At 42.1% G+C, this 13191-nt stretch overlaps 1 long non-coding RNA gene across 1 annotated transcript; it reads right to left on the reverse strand.

Moving 5' to 3' along the window:
- Window positions 1–1818: 1818 nt before the first annotated feature.
- Window positions 1819–12320, reverse strand: LOC311252224. Its single transcript, XR_014621502.1, has 3 exons — window positions 12228–12320; window positions 2708–2922; window positions 1819–1981 (listed from the first exon to the last, which is right to left on the reverse strand). It is a non-coding gene; the product is annotated as an uncharacterized lncRNA (long non-coding RNA).
- Window positions 12321–13191: the final 871 nt, after the last annotated feature.

A 13191-nucleotide genomic window follows, 5' to 3' on the forward strand; every position in this document is an offset into this window, starting at 1 on the left:
TATCATAGAATGTACTCTTTGATTTGGCAGTGTTTAATTGCTTTTTACGGAGACGAATGTGTTTCAAGGGGGAATGGTATTGATTCAAGGTTGAGTGAGCAGTAATTCTGCCATATAATTATAGTTAAAAGACTGTCAGTCACATGCGTCTGCAGGTGCACTCTAATGATCTAAGACCAATGAATAGAGATGACACTGAAGACAGCAAAGGAGACGGGCAGATTCAGAGAGTTCACATCCTCATTTAAGGCTTTGTTCAGACATCACACATGTTTGAAAGAACTTCCTTCTTGAGTTCATCTTGTTGTAACTTAAACTTGTATACTTAAAGGATAAGTTCACCCAAAAAATGTAATTCAGGCATAATCTACTCCCATGCGGATGGAAAGCTGGGTGAAGTCGCGTAGTCTACAAAACATTTCTGGGTCTCCGCAGCAAAACAGCATCACAGTATTCCCTTAAACAACTGAAGTAGATGGGGTCTAGTTTTAAAAAATAAACCGAAAAACAACATAACATGGCTCCATTCAGCTCATCTGGTGTAATTTGAGCAGATAGGAGCTTCTACGCCCGCCCTAGAACCTAAAACAGCAAATGAGTGATGGTGTAGACAAGTGGCCCACTTTTTCTCCTGAGCCACTTGAAATCCAACAGTATATAGTTTTTACAGCTATAAACTTGATGTAGTTTTATGTCTTTTTGCTATTTGAATAGGCTGTTTCTTACCAGCAATTATTTTTGACTATTTTATATTTGCTCAAGGTTAGTGGAAATAAGGACATAAGGAGCTATAGTGAGTTTATGTTCCCGTTACTTTCAGGCAGGATTATTTTGAGGTGACAAAATGGCATTTTTTTGCCATGCGCTTGGATATTTCCTCAGAAAAACAAGTGTTAAGGGTCCATTTTCAGTGATATTGTTATGAAATTTGAACTCGGACCATGTCAGACTAAACGATGTGGAACCATTGTGTTTTCCAGCTAATGGGGGCAGTTACGGGTCATCTGCAGGCTTATTTTTGCATTAAAAGATGTAGGCGAGAAAAATAAATAAGCAACTCTGTGTGTTAAATCTCCTATAGATTAACAGCAGGAGTACTTACAGCGTTTCTGACAGCTTGGGGATAAAATCCAGCTTATAACCTCTTCAACAACAGCTTTGAATTTACTTTGGGCGTTTCAGGATAATTTTGCATACATTTCCAGGAATAAGAACAGGTTAAAAAAAAGGTCCCCATCTACTACAGTTGTTGCAGAGAATGCTCCAATGCTGTTTTGCTGTAAAGCCTCAGAAATGTCGGGGTGAGTAGATTGGTGAACTTGTCCTTTAGGTTAAGGAAAACTAGTTTTTTTTTAAAGCTTCAGACTTTTAAAGCTACTTTTAAAAGGACACTCCCATTAAATCCCAGATATTGGGTAAAACCTTCCCTGTCGCACACTGTTCGGCTTTGTATGAAGCACTGTGTCGATATCTGGTAAAGCACGGAAACCTTTAGAAGACCACATGCTGGCAGTTATATTTAACCAGTGTTCCTTCTCTACGGACTTGTATTGGTGCTGTTAAGGCACGCTGCACCTCCCCTTATTCGTATCACTCTGTAATATATGCCCACCGTCTGCTTCTGCCTCCACACATTCATGATAACAGTCATTATCATCCTCACAAGGAGGCATGGCACCCCCCAAGATGGAGACTGCCAAGGCACACTATTGAAAGGTCACACAGGAGGGGAGATAGAGGGAGGTAGACACGAGGAGGAAGTGTAACACTGAATCACAGAGCTGGTGGCCAAAAAAATCAGACTCGGGAGGCAAAGCAGGCGAGGTGAAAACGGTCTTTATAGGGCAAAAGGCATGATTGCAGTTGCAAATGAGAAAGTAGCCGGAGCAGGGAATGAATCCGGAGGGGTGGCAGATGGTCCTCGCAACATCTGTCCTCTATATAGTGAGGGTGAGTGCACATGAGGGGCAGTGGGCTGAGGCTGGTGGACAGGTGAGGGATGGTAGGGGAGGTTAGTGAGCACTTTAGGTAACGATTAAAAACAGATTGTGTGTAGATAGCAGAGATGTCAGTGTCCAGTTTTGGTTAATTTTGCTAACCAGACACTCAGCACCCAGTAACTAACTGGTCTGCTTTTAAGAAAAAAAACACAAGATGACACTGATGACGTCATTGATTGATAGCAACATTAGCTAGTGCACAAACTGGCAACAACTTGAGGGGGAAGATGATTCGAACAACTGCGTCGTTCTCTCATCTGGACTTCCTCACCGACACCCTCCCATAAAAAATGCAGCAATACCCCCAAAAAGTTTCTCTCTCTAAACTTTAATTGGAGATGTTTTTTTCTTCTTTTGGTGAGAGCCAATTTGTTTAATTTCATTCATAGTCCTCCACTGTGTTGTTTTCTGTGTCTAGTTTCTCAAACATAAAATAAACTGATCCTCAGCTCAACAAAATGAAGCTCTTAATGAGCAATGATGGCCCAGTTTTTCTTATTAGCTTTTTTTTTCTTTAATCATAGAGACCTCACACCAACTCAACATTCGTCTGGGCCTCCACCCTTTATGAGCACAAACTCAATTTATTAAAATATAAAATCAATAACAGTAGTATAGTACATTGCGCATGCATGTGCGTCCTCGCACGTGGTCCCTCCCACTGTTTAAATGTATATATAAGTGCAGTTCATTTGTGCCCATTTTACCTGGATTTCTTCTAAGCAGCAAGTGACCCTTCGCAGTCATGGCAAGCGGTGGATGTATGGATCTGGATCAGGCCTGCTGTGTTGATGGTATGTCTACCTATGCCGGACCTTGTGCTCCCTTAGGTTGCGTGTCGGCAGTCATGCGGGCGAGGGTTTGTCCAAACTGGTCTCCTTCCTGCCTTGTGGAGACCGTAGATCATCAGACACGCCGACTACTAATAGCAAATGGTAAGCATATCATGTATGTGTTATATCCTATGTAGAATGCGTGCATGCAGACATAATTACATGTTTAACTGTGTGTTCCTTTCTACTCCTACCTAAACATGCTGTCTTTTTTAAGTAGAGCCCTGCATCTCCATCGCTCTTGAGACCTTACTGATCCCCACCTCCATCTCATCCATATACAGTGGTGCATACACCTCCTTCATCTCCTCCTACTCCATTTCTGTTGGTGCGGACCCCTTCACCTTTTCCAGAGACCTGCTACCACATTACTGTTGTTTGGTCCTGTAACGTTGCTTTGTGGGTTGAGGTAGGGGACATTTCTTTTTTACTTGATGAGACATTTCTCTTTCCTCAGTTTGCACACGCCTGAGCCAGCATCGCTAATAACAACAGATCAGCTTCGCTAGAATTCAGTCTCACATGCCAAGTAACCTGCTATACATAAATGCAAACGTGTGACATGGTGACATAGTGTGATGTCACAAAGTCGGGGAATTAAAGGCGTGATTACTGATGAGGCGTTCAGGAGCAGTGTTTTCTGTTGGTGCTGACTTTGACCTTTTTTAACTTTCAAGATCTTTTACATACACAAGAACCTTTATAAAACACTGAAGAACGGAAAAAATGCAAAAGCATGATAGATCTCCTTTAAACATGTAACACTGTGTCAGAAGTATAAATGCCACAGATACAGATGTTGATAGGAGCATCACACCACAGATTAATCAGGTAAACCAGAGGCAGTAGGCACAAGACAGGAAGATGGAGCAGCTATTGCCGCAGATTGAGTGCAGTGAGGAAATACAAAGTGCATATTCGACACACAACCCCTCAATATCGTGTAACTAGCTGATAGATAAGCAGGACCGGCCCGGGACGACTGCCACGGGCCTTACATTTGATATCGAACTATTAGAACAAAGAGCCTCTGCTCGAGAGTTGATTAGATTTGAGCAGCTATAGAGACGAAATTATACGATCATCAAATACAGTTTATGACCATCAAGCGCATCGATTTCCGTTATGAAAAGCACTAAACAAGACTCGCGCGAGTGGGCGTCTGCTGCTGCTCTGCATACAATCCCACTCTGCGGTTGGGGAAGTAAAGACATTAGGGAGGCGTAATGATTTACTGCCTGCTGTGAAATGAATGGAGGTCCTGCTCATTAAATAAAAATGTGAAAATGCTGTTGCTAGCTTCTCAAATCACCCGGTTGTGAGAGTTTACCGCGCTCCCTAAATGACCTCCGAGGATCGCTTAAAGGTGCACTGTGTAGTTTAGGGGAAGAAATTAAAAAAATCTTCATCGACTGATTTTTTTTTTTGCCTAAACAAACTAACACAGTGTTTATATGTGGCGGACCCTGCCACGCCAGTGTTCTGGGGACCTTGTTTTTCCGAGAACAGCTTGTTTATTCAGTTATGGAAAAAATGAATATTTCTGAGTTTGTATTATTACCTCATTAATATCGTAAATACAATAATTCTGAGTTTGAATATCTTCTCCAAAACTACGTAGTGCCCCTTTAAGTGTCAATGTAATCCATGTCTCACTAGCTTAAATAGAAGAAAACGTCGAGGGCACACAAAGTGACAGAGGTGCATTAAGGGGAACGATGGAAAAAACATTCAATCCATTTAGGCTTGTGCAGATCTGCTTCCACTTTGCTAAATGCAATTAGGCCCATCCACTGTGTCCAAGTGACACCCCGAAGGCCTTTTCAAGAAGTCAGCACAAATAGATCTCCGGGCTAAGAGACAAGACAGGGAGGGAGGAGGGAGGAGGGAGGAAGGTATAGACGGAGGAGGGCTCTCGTCTCCCGCTGCGTTTGAGTGCAGGAGAGAGATAGGCAGAATGAAAGGACTATACACACATTCCCTCGGAGGAATCGGCATTGTTTACCCCCCCAACAGGGAAGTGGGGAGTGAAAACGGGAGCGAGAGAGAGTGTTCATAAATCATACTTTACAGTTCTCTCCATCTCCATCTCCATCCTCCCCTCCTCCCCCCTTTTGTTTGTATCGGCCTCCATCGCTCTCAGCTGAGAGGAGAGGAGGATGCATGGTGGTTGTTGTGGAGTTATCTCTGCCGTGCGAAGTTCCTCGTGAGATCAAACGCGTCGGCCCATCCCTCGGAGCGGCGAGCAGGCATCATAAAACAGCCGAGCGTTTCTTACTTTCTACACCTCCTCCTCTGCTGTCTGTCTCTGCTTGTCTTGCCGTTTTTTTTTTTTCCTTTTGTGCCACGTCCTGCTAGTTGGATGCGACGCCACCGCCCATGCACTGTACTCTCGCTTTGTCACGGGGGGCCTTCACTATCTCCGGGCGCCTCGCCTTTGTTGACCAGACTGTATCTCAAGTCTTGATGGTTTCTCGAGGCTTGATGTTTACTCACTCCAACACTACTTCACATCAAACCAGTGATTGTGTGTGTGTGTGTGCATGAATGTGTGTGCGTGGATCAGTGGGTGGCTGGAACTTTTGAAAAATGTTACGCTCACTCTTGAAGAAATACTACCCTTCATCCATGTCAACTCCACACTTTGGATTCTGATTCTGTCTGCAGCACAGCTGTCTGTCACGGCAGCGAGAGTTCAGGACTGTGAGACTGTAAAAAAAGCCAAAAAAAACAGGACTCCGGAGAGGAAGTTATGGCTGTTGATAGTCTGCCTGCATGACACCTCTAACAGTGATGCTGTGATCCAGATCACATGGTGGACTCGGCTCCAGCTGGAGTTCCTAAGACGAATTTTTTGGAGTCGGTTGAAGTCGTGAGGAAATGACAGTTTGAAGGTGTCTCGCTTCTATAATTGGACATATTTGGAGATAAAACAGGATGTTTTGGCAGAGCGCAGGCTGCACGCTGTGCCAGCACAGGAGGAAACGTCGAGCTGGAGCCACATTTTCTTATAAATGCAATTATGTTACGTGTGTGTGAATTTCATAATCTAATTAGAATGATCAAGGATAGGGTAAAGACTGCTGCGTTACCCTGTGCCCTTGCATAAGATGAACAGAAAACTGGATTAAGTTATTTTAATGCAATAAAATGTCTTTTCTTTAAATGCAGATTTAAAAGTATCTATAGAATGAATCAACCAGGCTTAATTACTGCACAAGCAATATCCTGACTGGCCAAGAAGCAATCAGCCATTAGATAAGTGGCTATTTTTGTAGTCCAATGAGGATGATTAAAGTGTAATTTAATTGTCTGATTTTTGGACCGATTTGAATGGAGAAGTAGATTACTGGCCGAGTACTTTTCTAGAATAAAATGATCTCCTCATACACCTAAAATTAACCTGCGCTGACATTGTGTTGTATTTAGCCATACTAGTAGCACACCGCTATCAGGTCGGCTACTAGCCAAAAGGGCTAAGGATGGAGGATGAGGGAGAGAGGTAGGTCTCCGTGAGTTCATCTTAGTTAAACATGCAAAGCACACTGTGCTCTGTTGCAAACTTGCAGCAACCACGAAAACCACAACATGAAAATTAGCATCTGATGCTGGAGATGAGGCGTACAGATGCAAGGTGGACAAGCTCCAAGTAGCTTGTCGCTGGGTAAGTTATATCGTGGAGATGTTAGGTATATAAAAGTATATAGTAATATAATGAGTAATGTAACTAATTACTTTTGATACCAATAAGTCATAAGTAAGGTAATATCATTACTTTTTAAAGGAGCAATAAGTAAAGAGTAACTTTTTAAAAATATTTTGTGCCCAACTTGCCCAACACTGGCTATCATGCTTACGCTGTGAACATTTAACCTGCTGAAACCGGCTTAGCAGTGTCATTGTGAGCATATTAGCATGTAGCTCGAAGCACCGCTGTTTCTACAGCCTCACAGAGCTGCTAGCGTTCGATTGTAGCGCCAGTCCAGTGACAAAGTTGAAGAAATTACATGGGGTGAGCCACATTATTCTGAAGCGAATGTGCTCATAAATAGCACATTTGCTAGAGAATAATGTGGCTAGCAGCTAGTTGAAAGATTCTTTATCCAAAAAAAAATAAAGAAAAGATAAATTAACAAAACACAAGAACGCTTTAGGTCACACAATGGTGAGAGTATTTTGTATTTTGTCATAAGAACCATAAGCCATTTTTTATTAGCATCTGAGTTAGCTATAAAGTCACATTTCAACAGTGACAAAGCAGAAACTAGCTAGCAAAATACTTTTTTTTGCTTGGTGGTACAATCAAGTTAACATTTCCTCATGCTGGAGGCAGGCAAACCCAGCTCTGCTACCATGAACTCCATAAAAGGAGACTTGCTGACATGAGCTGAGCCTCCCGGGCAGCACTTCCTCTCAGCCTCCCACCAAGATTGGCAGACCCAAAAGCCCCAACAATGGCCGTAATCCTAACCTGTGAGTAAGTGCTGCTTGAGAGGCTCAAATCCCTTTACTGAGCGAGTCCCTTAACGGGGCTCTGTTCCTGCTCGAATTTTACTGCCCGGGCTCCTTTGGGGCGAGTCCCGGCTCCCGACCCATTTCCACCCCTGCAGGTGGAGACAGGGACTTGGAATATAAAACGAAAGCATGCAGAGCTGAAAAGGACAGCGGGAAGAGGGAAAATACTATATTTTGCCAGTGGGTGGTTTAAGATTCGACAGGAATGAAACACACAGTGTAAGTGGCTGCTCAAATGACAAAATTGTATGCTAATAAAAAGGAAGTTAAGCAGTTTAATGATGCTGTGCAAGTTCCAGATGCTTCAGCTAATAAATAATTTCCATCAATTGGCACGTACCATGTTCCAGTTTCTAGCAGTGTACATCCATGAGTGCACAGATTAACGATTTTGCCAGATGTGCTAATTATGGATATCCAGGTTTTAATGTGATGGATTGTGGGTGTTTAAAGCAAAAAAAAAAAATACACTTCTGTTTGCTAATCTGATAAATCCATTTGCGTATTTATCCCAACATGTGTGCACTCGGCTCTATTTATGTCTGCAAACAGGCGCGCACATTTGTATGTATCCATACGTCTCTGTTTGTACAGGCTTCACATGCGGATCCAGATATCTGTGTGAATCACCAGTCCAGCTCTCTGCCAGATGCGAGATAGCTCGTGTCACATGCCTAACCCCGAGTGGTGGCCCGCGCTCGCTGCCAGCCTAATAAACTTAATGGACTCGTGGCTAACCCAAGATGAGTTCATCAGGTGGCTTCATTTCACACTCCTCATATTTATGCAAATTGAGAAAGCAGGCAGGGGCCAAGGCCAAGTAGTGCCAGCGAGAAGGCATCTGAATGACTCGTCCCTTGTGTGTATTATCTCAGCTAAAAATAGTGATTACCACTGTGAAAAAAACCCCAGAAATATTCCTGACATTAGAAGTCTGTCTGCGCACCTGTGACCTTGTCAAGAGCCGCATCGTAATGTGACAGTAATGTGATAAATATCAGTCTACTTTTCCACTCACAGCATCATTTTGCATTAAGAAACGTGCCGTTGAAATGGTGCCAAAACTGTGTTTGTGAGTCATCAAAAGTTCTATTTTCTCTCCTAGGTTATAAAATCATAGTGTATGAAGCCGAATGATTGTTTTTTTATGTTTCAGGAGACTTTTTGTTTTGTCTTGTGAAACCAGTGAAAAGTTGTCTTTTTTCTACTGCCTTTTTTTCGGCTACACACATGAAATTTTTTTGCTTTTCTACTTAAAACACACACAGAAGAAAATCTATCCTGAATTTTTTTCTTTCAAAAAATAAAGAAATTCTCCTCCCAAATGTTTCAGTTTCATGTATGATATTTTTTGTCTTTCCTAGTAAAAAAGTATATACTTTTTTTTGCATTTGTTTTCTGCTTTCTCACAAAGTTTGGCTGCTTTAGCATCTTAATCCACCACCCGTCTGATGCTCCATTCAAAACCTCCTTCACAAATCACTCGTTTTCTGAAAAACAGTAAATCAGAATGAATATAAAGGTCGTTTTTCTTCATACAAACAGCACTGCAGCGTCAGCCTTTCACACCGCACCACCCTCATTTAAATTCCAGCGTTTGCTTTTGAATACAGCTCAGATTTGAGCTTATCAGAGGGACACTTGTGGTCGAGGGCTTCGCAAATCTGCAGCGGACTAAAGGGCACAGCGGCGGAGACAGATGCTGCAGCCGCTGCTGCTGCTGCTGCTGATGCTGCCTCTTCTGCTCACAGACGCCGCAGCTGGTGAGACTGCTCTGCCAAGATTATCATACCGCAAACACACACTCGAAAACACACACTACAGTCTTTTTGTCTGCTATTCTGATCTCTTGCACCGTCCATTGTTTTCAGCGTGTTATTGACAACCTCATGCTGTTTATGCCTCTGACTTCTATTGATTCTCCTGCTCCCTGTTGCACGTCTTTAAACCTTCAGGAGACTGTCGATATAAATAAGAACTAGCCCCTCTGCTTGTGAAAAGTTACGTGATGTAGTTTTGTAGAAGAAATTCAAACTCAGAATTTTTATATTTACGATAATATAATAATAATAATAATAATAATAATCAAGCTGTTCTCAGAGGAACATAAGGTCCCCAGAACACTGTTTGAAGCTGGAAAAGTGGCAGGGTCCGCCACATATAAACAAAATGAAACAGTATGAAATTGTGTTGTCCTTCAAGGTCAGTTTGTTTGTTCAGATTATTCAGTCATGCAAACAATAGCGTTTAAAACAAATCAGTCAGTGAAGATCTTCCTCTTCTGATTAAAATTTCTTCCCCAAAAACTACGTAGTGCACCTTTAAAGTAGATTTTTATAAAAAGTCCGTCTCTGATCCATCTCTCTCCTCCCCGTCTCTGTGCCTCCCCCCATCTTATCTTAAATTCCTTCATCCAACAGCTTCATTTCTCCGCAGGATGGATCCTCTCTACCTGCTGCCGCCTGGAAAATAAATTGCTCCACAAAAGCCCAAGCAGCTCATGAAAAACCCACCTCTGCCCGGCTTAATCAATAGCAAAGCCTCTAATTAAACGCTCCTTCAGTTTCATACGCTCATACACTTCAACCTGCAATTTTCTGTACGTTTCACGCGCACCGGCTAATCTTTGCCTGCTTTTCTCCAGCGGGCCCAAAATTAGATTTCATTTCCCCCCCCTCCTGCCTTTATCCACACTTCTCTACCGTTCCACAGGAGGTGGACCTCCATAAATGTCAAGCGCCACTGTGGGTTTTGGGCTCGCCCGAGTCGATCATAGATTTAGAGCTCGCAATTATGTCAAAGTGGCGGGAAAAAAATTAATGAAATGCCACGTCTCGAAGGACTCTAAACCTTACCTTCACCCATCATTTACATAGATTCATTTCACTCAGTATATTTTTTATGGACGGATCCATATTGGCCCAGTCACATTTCATAGATCCTTCACACAAGACTGAAGCCCCTTGTTAAACCCCACAACGCTGAGCGCTGGGTGTTTATCCCCACGTGTCATAGTTTCTCATGCTTTTTACAGTGACATCACTACAAACCGTGCAGTTTGCAGGCTCCGCCGCAGGCCGCATCAGTCAATCGGTGTTTTCAGCTAAAACGGCCTCGCCGCCGTAAATCTTCCACTGTATTTCTCGCTGTATCTTTGAACACACCGCAGAGGTAATTGGCAGCCCCTTTTGTGTACCCTCACTAGGAATGGGTGGAAAAATTAATAAGATGGATATCACAAAGGTCAAAACAGGAGGTGGGGTTTTCAAACTGACAGCTCCCCCCCCCTCCTCGGTGCAGTGACAGAGGAGGCACAGTCGCCACAGAGAACATTGAGAGTGTCGTGATGAATTGCGTTACTGAATAGTTTGGCATTTCTGGCAGACATGAGGCAGGACAGCCCTGGGATGATGGAGGAGGAGATGACGGCAGAGAATCGGTAGAAATCTCCCTCGGCTGACATCACGTCGTAACGTTTCTTTTGTCATTATAACAACATGTGAATCTAAAGATCTCAGACGTGATTGTGTTCATATTGAAGACACGCATGTTAAAAGGATCTCTTCCTCGGACCACCTTTTCCAAACCGCCTGTCTGAGCGGTTCTTTAACTCTGGCCTTTGCAGAGCAGATAAAACCTGATGGATGTCGGAGTGACTCGTTGGGCCTCAGCTGATTAATAACTGTTTAATCAGGGTTTAGTCGGTAACAGCTGTGGACATCCTGCTCCTCATTTATTCAGCACAGACACGTCAGTCACTTTCTCCTTGCGTTTCACCCTCGTTTTATGGCCACTTTCCATTACATGCCCTCCCTTCCACACTTATGCGCTGTTTTGCATTCTCTTTAACTCCAAGTTAGCACTTATCCCTTGTTTTATACTGAAAAAAGCTAAATGTACATGCTATTTTCAAGCAACATCCTCCCTTATACATGTGCACACTATGAAAGAAAAAATAGTTTGACATTTTGGGAAATATCATTTATTCAGTGTGAAGAGTTTGATAAGAAGATTGATATCATGTCTTGTCATGTCTGTACGTTAAGTGTATGGCGCTAGCTTAGCTTAGCTGTTAATACTACAAAATAGCTAAATGTACATGCTTTTGTAGTAGTTAATAGTTTGTCATTTTGTAAAAATACCATTTATTCCCTTTCAAGAGTTTTATGAGAAGACTTACGCCACTCTCATGTCTGTGTGTGAGCTAGAGCTAGCTTAGCTTAGCATAAAGACTGGAAGCTGAGGGAGAGCACTAGTGTGGCTCTCTCTACAACTCAAAAATACTGTGCGTCGCTAGTACCAGTACTTCTAAAGCTCACTATTAAAATAAAGCTCACTATTCAACATGTTGTAGTTTGTTTAATGCGTACTGCTAGCTGTTGTCTGCACAGTTAGCTAAAGCAATTAACTCAAAATTATTGTTCCAAGTGTCTGTTTGTCAGATAAAATGACAGATGTATGTGTTAATTACTAAACTTTGTCAGTGGCCTTACATTTTAAACTTTGGCAGGATAGCTGTTTCACCCTGCTAACAGTCGCTAAGCTAATCCAAGGGAGAGAAGCCTCAATATTTTCGTCTAGCTCTCAGTAAAAAGGGCTAATGAGGTTATTTATTCCAGATTTTTTAATGTTTCCCTGTACAAAACAATCTGTAACTTTTAACAAATTCAAATTATGTGAAGTTTTTATCCCGTGAATTAACATCATAAGTGATGAATGACGATTTACTGTCAAATTACAGCTTTTCCCAGAATACATTCTTTGAAATTTTATATCAAATCTTAATAGAAATACAATTTGAAGGTTGCTATCTTTAAAATAAATCTACAACAGGCAAATCTACAGTCTACAACATTCGCCTGTCTTAAAAATTTCTTACCCCAATGTTTTTCAATCCTGGTCCTGGTGCCCTCTGCCCTGCAGGTTTTAGATGTTTCCCTGCCCCAACACACCTGATTCAAATGATCAGCTCGGCATCAAGCTCTGCTGAAGCCTGATATCGACCCATTTATTTGAATCAGGTGCGCTGGGGCAAGGAAACATCTACAGCATGCAGGGCGGGGGTGGGGGGGTGCATAGTCTTATCCCATAAATCTAAAGTGGATTACAAGTAAATATTGGTTGATCTATCAACAATACATTGTGTATCCACAAGATCTCACTTCCGCAGTACTGGTTCGACTGTAACAATAACCCCCCGCTGCAGCTAACAGCAGCAGCTTTTAACAACGAGAATCCTTTCATGGACTTCAACACAGTAAACAAGGACTCTGTCATATTGCCAATTTACAGCTGGTCTCAACAAATGTAGCACTCGGCTCACTAATAATAAGAAAGAGGCTATAAAAATGACAAATGCCAATAAATGACAGGATGTTATTAATAGACATTACAAACACTAACAAAGAGGAACATTTGCATTTGGAACATAAATAGCAAACTTAAAGTATTCAGCATGCACAGTGCATGATGGGAAAAGTGGGCCGTCTTTGAACTGTTTTTAAAGTGTACAAACACTAGCAGACAGCAGATTTGTTTAAACATTTGGTTTTGTCATAGTTTACAAGTATAATTTCCTATTCTGAAAAAAAAATCTGTATTTATTTTTGGTAAATGTCTATAAAGTTTGTTTTCAAAGCCTACAAGCTGCTTCCTCACAATACGTCTAATGATGAGGTACATCTGCCGAAAACGGATTCCCATCATAAATCTTCACCTCAAACATCTCTTTGTGACTGCTTCTGTTTTATCTACACCTGCAGTGGAAACAGGAAGGAATAATGGCTTTTACCTTAATTCCCCTCATCTGTAATGCTTAAACAGGACTGGTGACTAATCTCTCG

This window comes from Pagrus pagrus (assembly GCF_965226575.1).
Source record: "Pagrus pagrus genome assembly, chromosome: 23".
NCBI classification, from domain to species: Eukaryota; Metazoa; Chordata; class Actinopteri; order Spariformes; family Sparidae; genus Pagrus; species Pagrus pagrus.